Source organism: Zootermopsis nevadensis, unplaced genomic scaffold (genome assembly GCF_977971745.1).
Source record: "Zootermopsis nevadensis isolate Lab colony 2312 unplaced genomic scaffold, Znev_1.0 Znev_ptg000002l, whole genome shotgun sequence".
NCBI classification, from domain to species: domain Eukaryota; kingdom Metazoa; phylum Arthropoda; class Insecta; order Blattodea; family Termopsidae; genus Zootermopsis; species Zootermopsis nevadensis.
Genome location: NW_028259134.1, coordinates 2,844,973 through 2,859,126, shown reverse-complemented (window position 1 = coordinate 2,859,126; position 14,154 = coordinate 2,844,973). Strand labels below are relative to the sequence as shown.

The window sequence follows — 14,154 nt, the reverse complement described above, 5'->3', positions numbered from 1 at the left end:
TCTAGGTTAGATAATTGCCCAAATCTTTTATTAATAATTCAGAATTCCACCATACCAGTAATGTTTAGATCAGATCCGGTTTTAGAAATGTTTAACATAAGAACTACCTTCGTGACTTTCTTGTGTGCTGCTGACTGTACCAGATCGAGACAGATTCTGGTAATGACGTTTCGAGTAGTGAAATGTACTCCGATACTTTGAGATAAATTATTTATTTTGCCCTTAAAGAGTAGTTTCACATTCCAGGTTGCGAAATAATAATTGTAGTAATTAAAATCTGTGCGCTTGTCAGTCGTGATTATCTCACGTTGAGTAACATACATTAAAAGTTTTTAGAAACAAGTAGTTCTAATTTTTTTGAGATCTAAGAAATATGACGTAAACGAGAAATTTAGGATAAAACTTGCGAAAGGAATTTGTGATTAACGCAGTTCGCCTAGAATTGTTAGGGAAGTAAAATCTATGAGACTGCAGTAAGATGTATATGAGAAACGTAATAGAAGACGCCCACTTGGAAGACCATGAAGCAGATACATGGGTTATATAAAAGTTAGAGTTTCCGTCTTATACAATATATTTTGTTTACAGTCAAAGATATTACTATAAGATGAACAAGGTTGTGAAAATTAAGTATGGATTAAAAGGGTTCAGAATCGTTTTCAAAGACCAGTTTTGTTATTAGTAATTTTGAACTTCAATATTCTAATACCAGACCCTTTGTGTACCCTACAAAAATATTCGTTGTCTTCTTAAAGAATTTAAAGTTTGCCAGTTTGTTTATAATCGTCTGAATTTTCATGTTAATGTGACACAAAGATGTTTATAAATAAATTTTAAAATTCTCTAGCGCTGTGTACTTAGGACGTGGATCAGGTTTCAAACATCGGTTCGCTGAAGTACGTGTGGATCTGGTGGTGTTAGAATATCAATCTTTCAGACACATACTACGCGTGTAGTCACAATCATCACCAAGCAGAAACATCCCTCTTCTAATTTATACTAATTGTTGTCACTTCGTGTCGTAGAGGACGCGTCATGCATGAGCGTTGCCTTGGCAACGGAATAATTATCAATAGATTTGATTATTATTGACGAAGCTTCCACCTCGAGCTAGAGACGAGAGAAGCTTTGATGGGAAGAGAGGGGTTGGTGGTGGTGGTGGTGGTGGCGAGTTTTAAGAGAACTGACGAGATTGTTGAAGGATATCAGAGGCAAGCGAGGGGTTAGATTTTCGAATTCCTCTGTGTCGTCTCTTCTGCCGTCAGTGATGAACCTAGCTTTTGAACACAGAAAGACTTTTGACGTCAAGCTTTAGGCCTATGGCTTGGGATGACAGCTTTTAACCCTCGAAACACTTCCCTCTTGTCTCGTAGTCTTGTTTCCTGGAGATTTATATTGGAATATTTAGGTTTTTGAGAGAGATAGGCATATATATATAATAATGCCAAGGTTTTATTTTCTGTTTTGATTGAACATGGAAATGGATGGGAAGTTTATATTGGCCTGATCTTTTGTAATCTGTAGTATCAGCTGCTATGTAGAAGCTGGGAGATAAGGATTAGTTATTTTTTTAAAAAAAAAATACAGTTCGTTGCTACTATCGAATACTTCAACTACACTAAAACTCCCACACCCCTTTTCTCTTACAAATGTTTTTATATCTAATCTCAGACAGTAAATTTCAAACATTGCAACAACTCGGGCGTAAAATGAAATTATAAGTTTCATTTTCTGAACCAAGATAAGGTGATAAGGTTTATTGATGTGATTCACACTCACATTTCGAATTATTTTATTTTAATTGCATTCATTGTAGGCCGACCCTTGGGATGAACTCTGGTTTGATAAGCCTGTCACTTGTGAAGTCTCAAGAGTTTCTCCCGTGAGCTGTCATATGAAGAGTTTATAGTGTTTATAATGAAATACAATCAAAATAAGGATAATCAAAGATTGAAACAAACTATATTGAAATGTTTATTGATGTTATATTTCAATACAGTTCCTGGATATCATTTGATTTCCGGAACTGAAAAATATCGAAAGCCTTTAGAATCCAGTCTAACACGCCCATGTTCTCGTTTTAAAAACTTCATTTTAATATTATCATGCCATATAAACCAATTATCCTCTGGAATAAATAATTAATAATAATTATCTTTTCTTTTCAGAAATTTCCCACCAACGTCTGAGAAGTAAGTACAATTTTACGAAGTTTTAAGTTTCCATTCTTTGTTTAATTTGTTTAAATCTTGTCAGTCTAATCACAATAAAATTTCTATTAAATATTAAAATATTACTATAATTAACATTTAAATATTTAAAATATATTAAATGATGTTCTCTATCGAAATGTTCGATTTACATTAGATCATCACTTTTTACACGACATGTTTCAGTTCTAAAAGAACCATCTTCAGGTGTATAAAATTATATAAACTTAAACTTAAATATAATTTCTTAAATGCAACTTTTAGTCAGATGTTTATCAGATTTCAAATGATGTTTTCTTCCAGATTTTATTGTATTTTATTTTTAATATCGTATTCGAATTTGTTCTGTATGTACGTCGTGCTTAACATGATTTTGTGTGGGTGAACGTTTTGTTGTTGTTTTTGTATCATCCTGTAAAGTAAATAATACAAAGACGAAATGAATATTAATAAATTAGAAATAGAAAATAAAATAATATATTGATAATTTAATTTTGAAACATACCAGAAATGAAGTTGTGGAGGAGTAACGTCCATTCTTTAATTAAATATGTTTCATATTTTGATAAGTGTATTCGCAGTGCTCCATTACGGGAAGCGTGTGAACTAGAATTAGCAATTCGAGAGATACACGAATACACAGCAAAGAATATTTCTTGTCTTTGCTATTCAGAAGGAAATATGTTTTTTACTAGTAGGCTATATATGAAGAATTCTCGATGGAGCAGACTAATTCGATATTTATGAATATTTTACTGTATTTTTTCCTTTATTCTTGAAGTTTATATATAACCGAAGTAAGATATAAAGAAATGTGGGGGAGGATACACGACGTAGCTTAATCAGGCACGAGAATTTTTTTAAACGAAATGGCAAGTAGTGGGACATAGAACAAAATAAGAAATTAAACTGGGGGGAAAGGAGGAGGACGAAGGGGGAGACAGAAATGAATGAATATTAAAGATTTTTTGCGGATATGGAAAACAAGTTATAATTTTCAAGTGATCATGATCTGCGCGTCTGAAGTCAAGAACGTCTTAAGTGCCACATTCAATGCGTTTAAAAAGGGGCGGTTTTGAACTGATGGGGGGGTTGAAACATATTCAGCTGGCTGTATTGATAAAAGTGAAGAGAAGAAAGCACAGTACGTGAAGAGGCGGAGGAAAGGAAATATATATATATATATATATAAGCAGAGGACAGCAGGAAAAGGTAGCAATGAAATGAGGAGAAAATGAATTAAAATTTCAACGCCGCGAACGACATTGCACATCAAGCAATCCCCCCCCCCCCCCGACCCCTTCGTTTCCTCCATCTCCAGTTCTGTATCTCCCTTTATGCGGATCCCAGCAACCGTAGACCTATTTTCCCCTTAAAAAAACAAACGGACATGAAAAATTATTTAATACTTCCCTTAATTCACCTCCCTCTCCGTCTCTCTTGTCTCCATACTTCTAGTCCTGTTTCTCCATCCATCCAGTCAGCCACCCAACAGCACCCCCACCCCCCGCCCCCTTCTGTCTCTTCACAGTAGTCCGTATGGACCCTTAAAACCCGGACACACGAATTATTTAGCGTAAAAAACTAAACAAAAAAAAACCTTTGTGTGCGTGTGTTGAGGGTTGCATCCCCTCTCGGTGCCTCCTTAGGGATGTGTCTCTGCTATATTGCAGTGATGTCAGCCAATATATCGTCTAATTAATAGAATGGGAGGCAGAAACTCAAAAAGAGAGATGAAAATTATGAAAACAAGACCTGGGAATTCTTCGAGATGCATTGCACATTACGAAGAGTAATGCTTTTACTGGAACGTCGCGGGAGGGTGGGGGGGGGCACAGCTAAAATGTCACCCCTCCAACCCCTGTGCTGAGCATCATTAATAGGTTAAATAAAACATTTTCCCGAAGTTTGTTCAATTTAAAATCTTTGTAACTTGTGAAATTGTGTGTTACTTTGTCTCTACGAAGTTCCAATGTCTTGACACACACATGACTAATTTTGTAAACATAAAACGCGACTAGTTTTACCGCGTTTGTATCTCCAATTGGGATATCTTGTATCGGTTGCCGGATTTCAAACTAAAGTAACGCTCCGTGTAAACGTAAACTTCGAGAGGACATGCAGCCGATGTGTGGCAGGCAAATATATTTCCTTCTGAGCAGAGGTGTCTGTATTCATCGCTGATGATGGCGGAAACAAGCACCTCCGAAACGTCGGTTAACTTCTGCCATCCTAAAAGGCGCAAAACCCTAGCAGACAGCCGTTTTTAAACGTCTAATGGTTTTTTCTGTCAAGAAATACTTTACGTTTAGTCCCCAGGGTTGTAAGTACGTACGTCTGGGTCAGAGAAAACCGAACTGTCTTAGTCGTGAGTAACATCACTCATCTTCAGCGAAGACAAGAAATGGTTAAGGTACAGATGATGACGTCGATTTACCAGGTCAGAAGGGGGAATGAGTGGAACATTTCGCCTGCATTAGACAATCAGAAGTCGTTTTCCGTGTTCCGAATGTTCAAATTTGAAATGGCGGATAATGTACCTTCGAGGACAGAGTCGCGAAGTGACATTTACGTGGTTCTCTCTCTGAAGAAGTCACATCATATGGCTGTGAATCACCGACTCAAGTCTGTGCTACAATAAAACATAGGATTTGGAGTCGTAATTCTGAACTTCATACGTATAATTTTACAACTCATCACTCAATGATATTTTATTCTGTGATTGTATAAGTCAATCACTTTCCCAAGATTGTCTTTCCGAAAGGAAATATGTTTGTTGCATACAACTTTTAGTTCATGTTCCATTTCGAGAAATATGTTTTATACTTTTTGGACAAGTCTGTTACTCATTTTTGCAATAAATTATTTAATGTTATCTTTTGAATTTAACATTCTTTTACGATATTCCGTTTGGGTGAACGTACCATTGCAAAGTTTCTTCAAAACTTCTTTGCCCAAATTACATAATAGAAAAATCAGTAATTGGTCCGGTGTTGCCTGTCCAACAGTGATATTTTTCGTATTTACCAATTTTTCTACTGCACACCGTTGTGAAAATTTATGCACACCTCTATGTGTAATCTAAGAAAAATAAATAATTTCTTAATTTTTCCTGGGTTTTCTATGCGAGAGGAATTTGTTTCTAGATTTTACTAAGTTCTCTAAGTCCCTGAGAAAAATGCGCCGATGTGTTAGGTTTTCAGACGCCAGTGTGCCTATTTTTCAAAATATAAAATTACCCACAATTTTCCCAGGGCTGTCCCTCAAGAAGAAAAATATTTTGCATTTGACATTTTTCATGACTCGCCATTTCGGAAATCGGAGTTCGACAGACGGCGAACAGTTGAATCTTACGTAAGTTACACTACACCGAGATCACTTCGACATTGGATTTTGTTGTTTGTTTCAAATGTAGCGGGAAATTTATTTTAGACATTTTAAATGCCGTGTGTGAATTTAATATTTTGTATACTACTACAAACTATACCAGAGAAGATGGCTGTCTTCTGGGTCGTATCGCCACGTAGTCTGGTAGAAGTTTACTGACGTTTCAGAGAGGTACCTGCTGCCTCCATCATCAGGGCGGTTGCTCTGAAGATGGAGGAGCTAAAACCCAGAAGATTATCAATGTTTTTTTTATTTTTTGTGTGCCAACGTGAGGCGAACATCAGTGCGTAGTGGCGCCTCCAATCTAACCTTTCACCCAGATGTTAAGCTTTTAACGGACGTCTTACGTTGAAGAGATATGGACTCCAAGTGAGAGTTGCGTTATATTTTAAGTGTTGCTACAAAATTCATGCCAGTAGTGCTGGTAGTTAACATGATTTCTTCTCGTCAATAGTCTTTTTTTTTATTCCTTGAAAGGTTTAGGCTAATTAAATAAGATCTGAAGCTTCTAAAAATATCCCTGAATCCCGACTTACTCGAAATCCCTACCTGATAGTCTAGTGTGACATCCGGTGAAATAATTTTTCTATTTCACTTGATTTTCCTAAATGTCATCTGTCGGTTTGTAAACACTTGAATGAGTTCAGCGTGTTGACATTTTGCTGTTCGTCTCTTGGAGTTACTGCTTTAAATCTGAGTAAAAGTCTCATTTGTGCTGTTTCGATTCCTTGTATTTCCTCCATATCCAAGGGTCGTTTCGGTACTCTGTTAGTTTCTGATTCCGCGTTATGAGATATCCATTGGACTGATTCGTCCGTAATTTCTCAGCCTATACATGGGTTTGCTCTAAGTTGATGGTGACGTGTCACTACCAGCGAATTATTTAGGGCTCCTCAGGTCTAGAAACCCGTCTTGTCTAGTTCCCATTTACGAATTCCTGCACATTGGATTGTAATCTGCGTGAAGGATAAAATATGGCCGAAATAGAAGAAATAAGAAATGTGTCAAAAGAGATGAAATTGCAATGAAAAAACTGTTACGAGCTCTTTTATATTTTTCGCACGCCTGTAGTAATGTGTGGTTATGTTAGGTATGTTATGCAGTCTTGTTTTTAAACACTGTTAGGTTTACAGCGGTGCTAATTGCAATTTCCCTTGTCTGCCACACAACGTATATACGTCCGTCGGTATTACAAGCCCAGACCACGTAGGGTACGTGGACTTGCTTATATATAAAAAAAAAGGTATCTACACACACACACCCCCTCCGACACACCGCCGTGTTGTAATCACCATCATGTAGTATGTAAGGTTCACACATGGAACACACCGGACACCCCTCACGTGTATTTTGATTTAATTTGAAAAAGCACGTCGTTGTTGTAACTCGTATGTTGGGTTTTGTGTGGGGGAGAGGGGTGGGTTAGGTTGGAAGGGGGTGCGTTATATTTCGGCATCCTCTGTAATTACGTATACAAGTAAAAACAAAATTATCTTTTCTTCTCTTCTCTCTCTCTCTCTCTCTCTCTCCATATATATATATATATATATATATATATATATATATATTCGTGTGTAGAGGAAAAAACCCCTCGTACTCACTTTTAACCCCCTACTCTCACCCCTTCTCTTACATTTCCAGGACCCCGTGTCCTGTACAAAAATCTCATATCCCTTTATACATTAATGGTTTCGTTTGTAACTCTAATTATTTCGTTAGAATGAGGGACCTCGCAGGATAAATGTGAGACGAGACTGCAATGTTGGTGCAGAAGTTGACGACTGGGCTTATGGCTACTTGGACTTTTCAGGACACTGTCATACAATTGAATTTATAAACAGTACGTGATTCTGTTGGCACCAGAAAAGACAGACTGGGTTGACATATTACAAAATTCATAAGGATTACTCCACCCAAGGGTTGTTTCCTAAAATATTCTTGTAAAAATCTTAACTAGTAAATCATATTACGTTTCTGTGTGACAATTATAAAATCTGCACTACATTCTATGAATAAATGCAGGTATAATAATTTTTATTTTCACACTTTTTTTTAACAACTGGTCCAAACTTAAAAGATCTCTCTTATATGTAAGCTGTGCGGTATTCACTACCAAATTCTTATGTGAATGTTCAAAAATGCGTAAGTAGTTTCAATTGTATGACTTTAAATTACTTACACACTGAGCTTGTTAAGAATTATCATAAATATGAAGAATATGAAAGTCTTATAACAACCTAAATGTAATTTATTTTGTTTTTCTATACGGTAGGAAGTAAAAAAAACAGAAAATAATATTTCTTTCAGATTTTAGTCAAAATAAATACGTTCTTTATTGTTACGAAATTGGCTTATTTTTTATGGAGTCCGTCATGATTTTATGTCCATTAAAATAAAATAAAACACGGCCTTTCGTAAACTTTCGTCTGGTACTGAACTATAACTCTTTCTTACAGTTCAAATTTGTATACCATCTCACAACAAAAATTGTATCACATATTGCGTTTCTTTGCGTGTCACCTTTTGGAAGATATCGGAAGTTGTAAATGGAGAATGTCCATATAGTTTACGTTACCTTTCTCAGGATTGAGGTTAACTAAAATTATCTTTGCGACTATGACTTATATTGACAATAAAGTTAAGAACTTACCGATTTCATGAACTTATGTTATATTTGTTGGTGCAAATGAGGGCAGGTATTTTCATAGTTCCAAAGCAGAAAGAAATTAGCCGACAGGTTCTTAGAATGGACGTTTTCAAATAAATTTCTACTCAGTTACAATATAAGTAGCAGTCAAGTAATGCCAGGTTACTGCTTATCTGTATGTTCTCAACGAAACGGAGTCTTTCTTGAGAATATGACTGTCGCTCATCTGACAAACAATGTCTCAGCCTGTTATGAGCCTAAAAGTTTAATTAGACTATTTACTAAAGACCACAAGTGGCCCTTGTCCAATAAAACCCATAATATACTAATCTTTTTTTATACATTTTAATAATATCCACCAATGTACGTCTAAGTCTCAAACGCGGTATTTACCTTAAGATTTCTCTACTTAATATTACTCTACCGGGGTTCGATCCCCGACGGGGGCAGAGGATTTTTCCTCTAACCTCTGGGGCCCACCGAGTCTCCTCTACAATGGGTACCGGGGTCCTTTCAGGGGGGTAAAGCCGGCCGGGGCGTGATGCTGACCACTCACCCCCATCTAGTGCCGAGGTCAAGAATTAGTAGGAGCTATACTCCCTCTCCCCTCAAACGCCTACATGGCGTATAGTGGGACAGATTTACTTTACTCATATAGTACCTAATCTTGAAAATCTAATTAAGAACCATATTAGGTATTATATTCCTTTCTATTCTTGATCTTCCAATAGACTGTTTTCCAGTAGTTTTGACGGCCAGAATACTTTACGAGTTATGGTTTCTTTCGTCCAGTGACACATTGAAAATATGAGAGAATGATATTTGAAAGTCAGTTCGCTCTTCCTTTCCTCAGTTTTATTCTCCTTCCCGTGTGCACTGTTCTTAAAATTTCCCCTTTTCCCCGCACTGTTTTCTGGTGGCAAAAAGGATAACTAACATGACTCACCTGCTCACCAGGTAGGAACTTCGCAGAATAACACCAAGTACTTGCACTGCAGCTCGTGTTCGGATAACAAATGCGGTTTCCTTATTTCTCTGTCCTTTGTCTTATCGTTTTAAAAGGCTTGACATTGTGGTCAGCGTACTTAAGCAAACAGACGGAAGTCTGTACAACAGAACCTAATTCTAGCCTCTCGAAAATAAGAGACTAAAACTTTTTATCCATAAATTGTTGAACCCTTGAAAGATACCGACTTCCTCTCTTATTTTTTCCTAGCTTTCCTCTGCAAAAATGGAGTTTCTACTCTTTTCTTTCAATGCTTGTGGCGAATTAGCAGGGGCTTTTATAGAACATTGTTGTGTTGATGCTTTCGTGAAGTCTGAGAGGGCGGAGGAGGGGGAAGGGTTTGTCTCGTGGATGTTTTGCGGTGCAGTCTATACCGCAGGCTGGTTCTACAGTGCTTGCAACACACCACAATGGTCTTGCTTCTCTGGCTGTCTAGCTTGCAGGGACTATATACAGGTCAGTTCAGTTCTGCATGTTGTTTTTCTGGTTGTGTAAAATTCAAGCGAGGGAAAGACGAGTTAGGAAAACGAGTAAAAAGTATTTACAAAAACCACATCAAGCAATGGGCCAGTGCAATGTAGGCATAGAACACGTGCCCATTTGGAATTTGTAGGGCAGCGTACACAAAGGAACTGGAGTTTTGGTGGTTGCTGTCAGGAGAAAACTGTTCTCTTTCGTTGGACAGTTTAAAACGACACTCGTCAACTTGGACACAAGTGCCGACTTATTTAACTAGGTAACTTCTAGGCCTATCCGTACGAAGAACTCCAACGTTACTTTTGTGTCTTAAACATAAAAAAAATCCCTGAACTAATTCTCATGTATCCACGTTGCGTACATTCGCCATGTTTTTTTCACGTAAAGCCCGCACATCTAGCGGGATGAGATCCGGTGACCGCGGTGTCCAATTATGTGTACCAACACTGTGAATCCATATGTCAGGAAACTAGTAATTAAGACACTGCATTATGTTCCCACTGAAATATGGAAATGCCACGTCATGATGATACGAAGTAGGATTTGAGGTTTTCGCGCCGATGAGCCCGAAGATGGCTGTCCTCTTATTTGTAACGCCGTGGAGTCTAGGCTAATCACAACCCTGATGATGAAGGTAGCAAGGACCTCTGAAACGTTCTTAAACTCCTGCCACATTACACCGTGCTACAATCCAGAAGACAGCTATCTTCCTTATTTTCATACAACGTCAATCATGTGCATTTAAAATTTCCATAGCTCCATAACCATTAAGAATCGGACCCTTATTTATAAAATTTTGCGAACAGGATTTTTAAATATTGGCATAAAGTCACAGAACACTCTGTTTATGTAATAGATAAGAGACGAGGCTTTCTGAACGTAAGAAAACCTGTTATCAGTACACAGCATAGCAAAAATAAATGGGTTCCACTATTAAATTTCTCGAAAAGCTTGTTATTATTCAGTTAGAAAACTATCAAGACAGCGCATTTTATACTGAAGTTATAGATACATAAAACAATTTATTGCAGTTTTGTTATATGATCAGAAGGTTGAGACAACACGATTTACGAATAGAGCCATTTGAAGGCGACAGTGAGATTGTGGAGACTTAAGATAAGATGGACGTGTGAGCAGGAAGAGAGAAACATCAAATTCATACAGAATTCTTGCAAAGAAACCTCCTTGAAAGCGTTTATTTGAAGAACAGGTGAAAAGATTGAAGGTTGCCATCAGGATGGGTTATCGTTTTCTGTGAGGAATAGATTTTGAGGGGGTGAAGAGAACTGATCGCACCCAATGGCGCTAAATCACTGCGGCTACACTACCGGGTGTGTCAGGAATATTTCACAGTTTTTACGATTTATGATTACGTCATTTTTCAATTACAATTGTTATTTTTTTACAATTTAGTGTTAATTTTTAACAGAAATAACTAACTGTAAATTCTGCTTCATTTTCTGTTTCGAATTGCACGTGTTATTATTTTAAAAAAATTACGTTTTATTGAACGTATTGCTTCGCAGAGATTTTATCTTTTTCCACGGATCACATTTTCAGATACGACGTAGTGTTCATACCGCAGCCAGTGGAAATAGTGTAACTAACATCCTTTGTGCTTTCTTGGGTAAATAATTTGACAACCCCTTGTCGACAGCCATCGGTCAACCTCATTCCCACCCATTCCAGTCTTCTGTCTCACCCCCTCTTAATCTCCGCCACCCTAACTCATATTTTTGTATTCTTTTTACACTTTTACATTCTCATTTCGCGCCGCGAATCGCCTACCCCTTTTCTACAGCATGCTTGTACACATTCTTTGTTCCATATACAGTGTGTTACTACTTTGTTTGTGAGTTATGGGAATTGAAACGTATATCTCAATCCACTCTGATTTATTCGAGATCTAAGCAGTAAGTGTGACATTTCTCATAGACAACGGAAGTTTTCTTAAGAACTGCCAAAAATACATTCCATCAAATCCTCAGTCTCTGTGGTGAGGCTTCAAAGACTTATAATTTACAGGACTTAATAAGCTAATTTTACTCTTTGCATATTAATCTAAATTATAGTGGTCGTCACCAATTGTCAATCTACCATTGTTCTACCATTTTCATACTGAAAGAATTTCCCCTGTATCTTCCCAGCAGTTCGGAATCTCTTGGACTCACAGATTGGTTTCCTGCCTGAAATTCTGTACTTTTCAACCGACTCCATGAAACATTGTGCTTCTTGCAAAGCTAATAGTTGCTCATCACGTCATGAAGTTAGACGACTTTTATGGAAGCGAGAAGTTTGTTATCGCGTCCACAAGAGCCCGCCACTGATCCCTATCCTTAGCTACATAGATTCTGTCCAAACTTCTTCGTTCAAGGTACATTTTAATTTAAATTTTCAATTTACACCTAAGTGCTCGATGTGGCTTTGACCCTTCGGCCTTTCCGACTTAAACTTTGTATTCATTTCTCTTTTCCCCGTGTATGATACCCCTCTCATTTTCCGCTATGGCCTTAATAACTGGTGAAAATTACACATTATAAAGCATGTAACACAGTTATCCAGCCTGTTAACTCGTTTCTTCATAGTCAAAATATTGTCCTCAGCAAACTTCTTAAAGACCCTTAATTTGTGTAATTCAATATTATTGTAAGACACCAAATTTCAAACCCATAACAACCCGTAGCTAAAACTATAGCTCTATAAATTTTGATCTTTACATTTATAAGCGTTTAACACACTCTGACGTGACGAAGAACAGTATATGGCTTTGTCCATGCCTGTCTGTCTGTCTGTCTGTCTGCTGCTCCGGTTATGCTAGGAGCTAGACAACCCGCTGAACAGGTGTCATTGTCGGAACACATTGTCGAAACAATGGTAGACAAAATAATCACTTGAATATATTGTTGTAACAGTGGAAATCTATGCTATACTTTATTCATAACAATTACTTTGGCTACAAGTGTTGCGTTTTATGCAGTTGTAGCATTTCATATTCTCTGTCATGTAACTTCATTTACAAATTAATGAAACCTGAAATTATAGTCGAACCGAAAAGTTATGTAGATCTAGAGTTCTATTGATACTTCGTTATCGGCGAAGCAAGGTTAGGTTGATCAAACAACAAATGATGTGACGTGAAGAAAGATTTTGGAATTCCTGTGTACTCTAAAGAGTACACCCTTGCATCTCGTTTAAGTAACAGACGATAAGGCGAAATTTCCCGAAATTAATCTACATAATTTGCTCCTGAAAGCAATTCTGATTTATTACTTTTTTTCACAAATACTTTATGCTATACGCGTTATTAAAATGAAGATGTCTTCTGGGATGTATTGCCTTGTAGTCTGGTAGACGTTTGTCAACGTCTCAGACGTGACTCATCGTTCTGATGATGGAGGCAGCAAGGACTTCTGAAACGTTGGTAAACTTTTACCAGACTACACAGCACTACAACCCAGAAGACAGTCATCTACACCAGGTAGCTAAGTAACTAATTATGCTACACGTTCTCTACAACGCGGTGTCGTAATGCTTCGATATAAGTAAAAATATAAACTACAAATTGTCTCTGCTGAGAGACCAGCCAAGTACCGGATCAAACTAATGGCCGTAACTTAGTACAGAGGGTGAGATAATGTGCTGCTTGTTTAGGGTTATCGAGTACATTTTCCAGCGGTGATAGATGAGTGTGTAGCAATCTTGGAATGGTGATTGTCAAGAGGAAATTGAGAAACCAATGATAGGCCATTAAGTACCATCTTGAGATGGTGGTGGCTGTACTGTCTCTTGGGATGTTGCAGTAAATAATCGCCATGATGATGGTGGCGGTAAACACTTCTGAAACGTCAGTTAACTTCTACCACTCTGCACGGTGGAACATCCCAGAAGTCAATAGATGCAATAAGATTGTTAGATGAATAGGAAGTGTACACTACGTGTCGGAAAAAGAGATAAATTCGTGTGCAGTTTTATTTGGGAAACGTCTACACTAGATACAACAAGGAAGACCTAGTTACAGATGGAAAAAGATGAAAGATTAATAAAGAGTGAGAATGTGGACTGGGTTCAACCGGCTGAGAATATTTTGAAACAGTGATCTTTTGTGAGTCGGGGGCATTTCAGGCTTGCAAATGTCAGGAACATTTTATCAACAGAGAAAACATTAAATTTTCAACCCCGCACCAAGGAAAGAGAATTTGTTTGTGAGATTTGGTGTTTTCACGGCGGTAAGAATGATGACGTTATTCTGGGTTTTGGCGCCGTGTAGACTCGTCGGTACACGCGAATGTTTCGGATACATATACTGTCTCCATCTTCAGGGCTGATGTGGCGATGCTGTTAAGTGGACAGGGGAAAAGGCTCAGGGAGTGGACATCGTCTCTGATTGGCTCGATTCCTCAGCCATCTTTTCCTCCAACTCTGTGCAA

The 14,154-nt window shown here is 37.6% G+C and overlaps 1 long non-coding RNA gene across 1 annotated transcript in view; it reads left to right on the top strand.

Annotated features, from left to right (window-relative positions):
- The window catches only part of LOC110828391 (uncharacterized), a 271,154-nt gene that overhangs the window by 153,081 nt on the left and 103,919 nt on the right, over nt 1-14,154 (top strand). Inside the window, exon 4 of the long non-coding RNA XR_015537615.1 lies at nt 2,169-2,192. This is a non-coding gene — a long non-coding RNA (uncharacterized LOC110828391). The remainder of the gene's footprint in view (nt 1-2,168; nt 2,193-14,154) is intronic.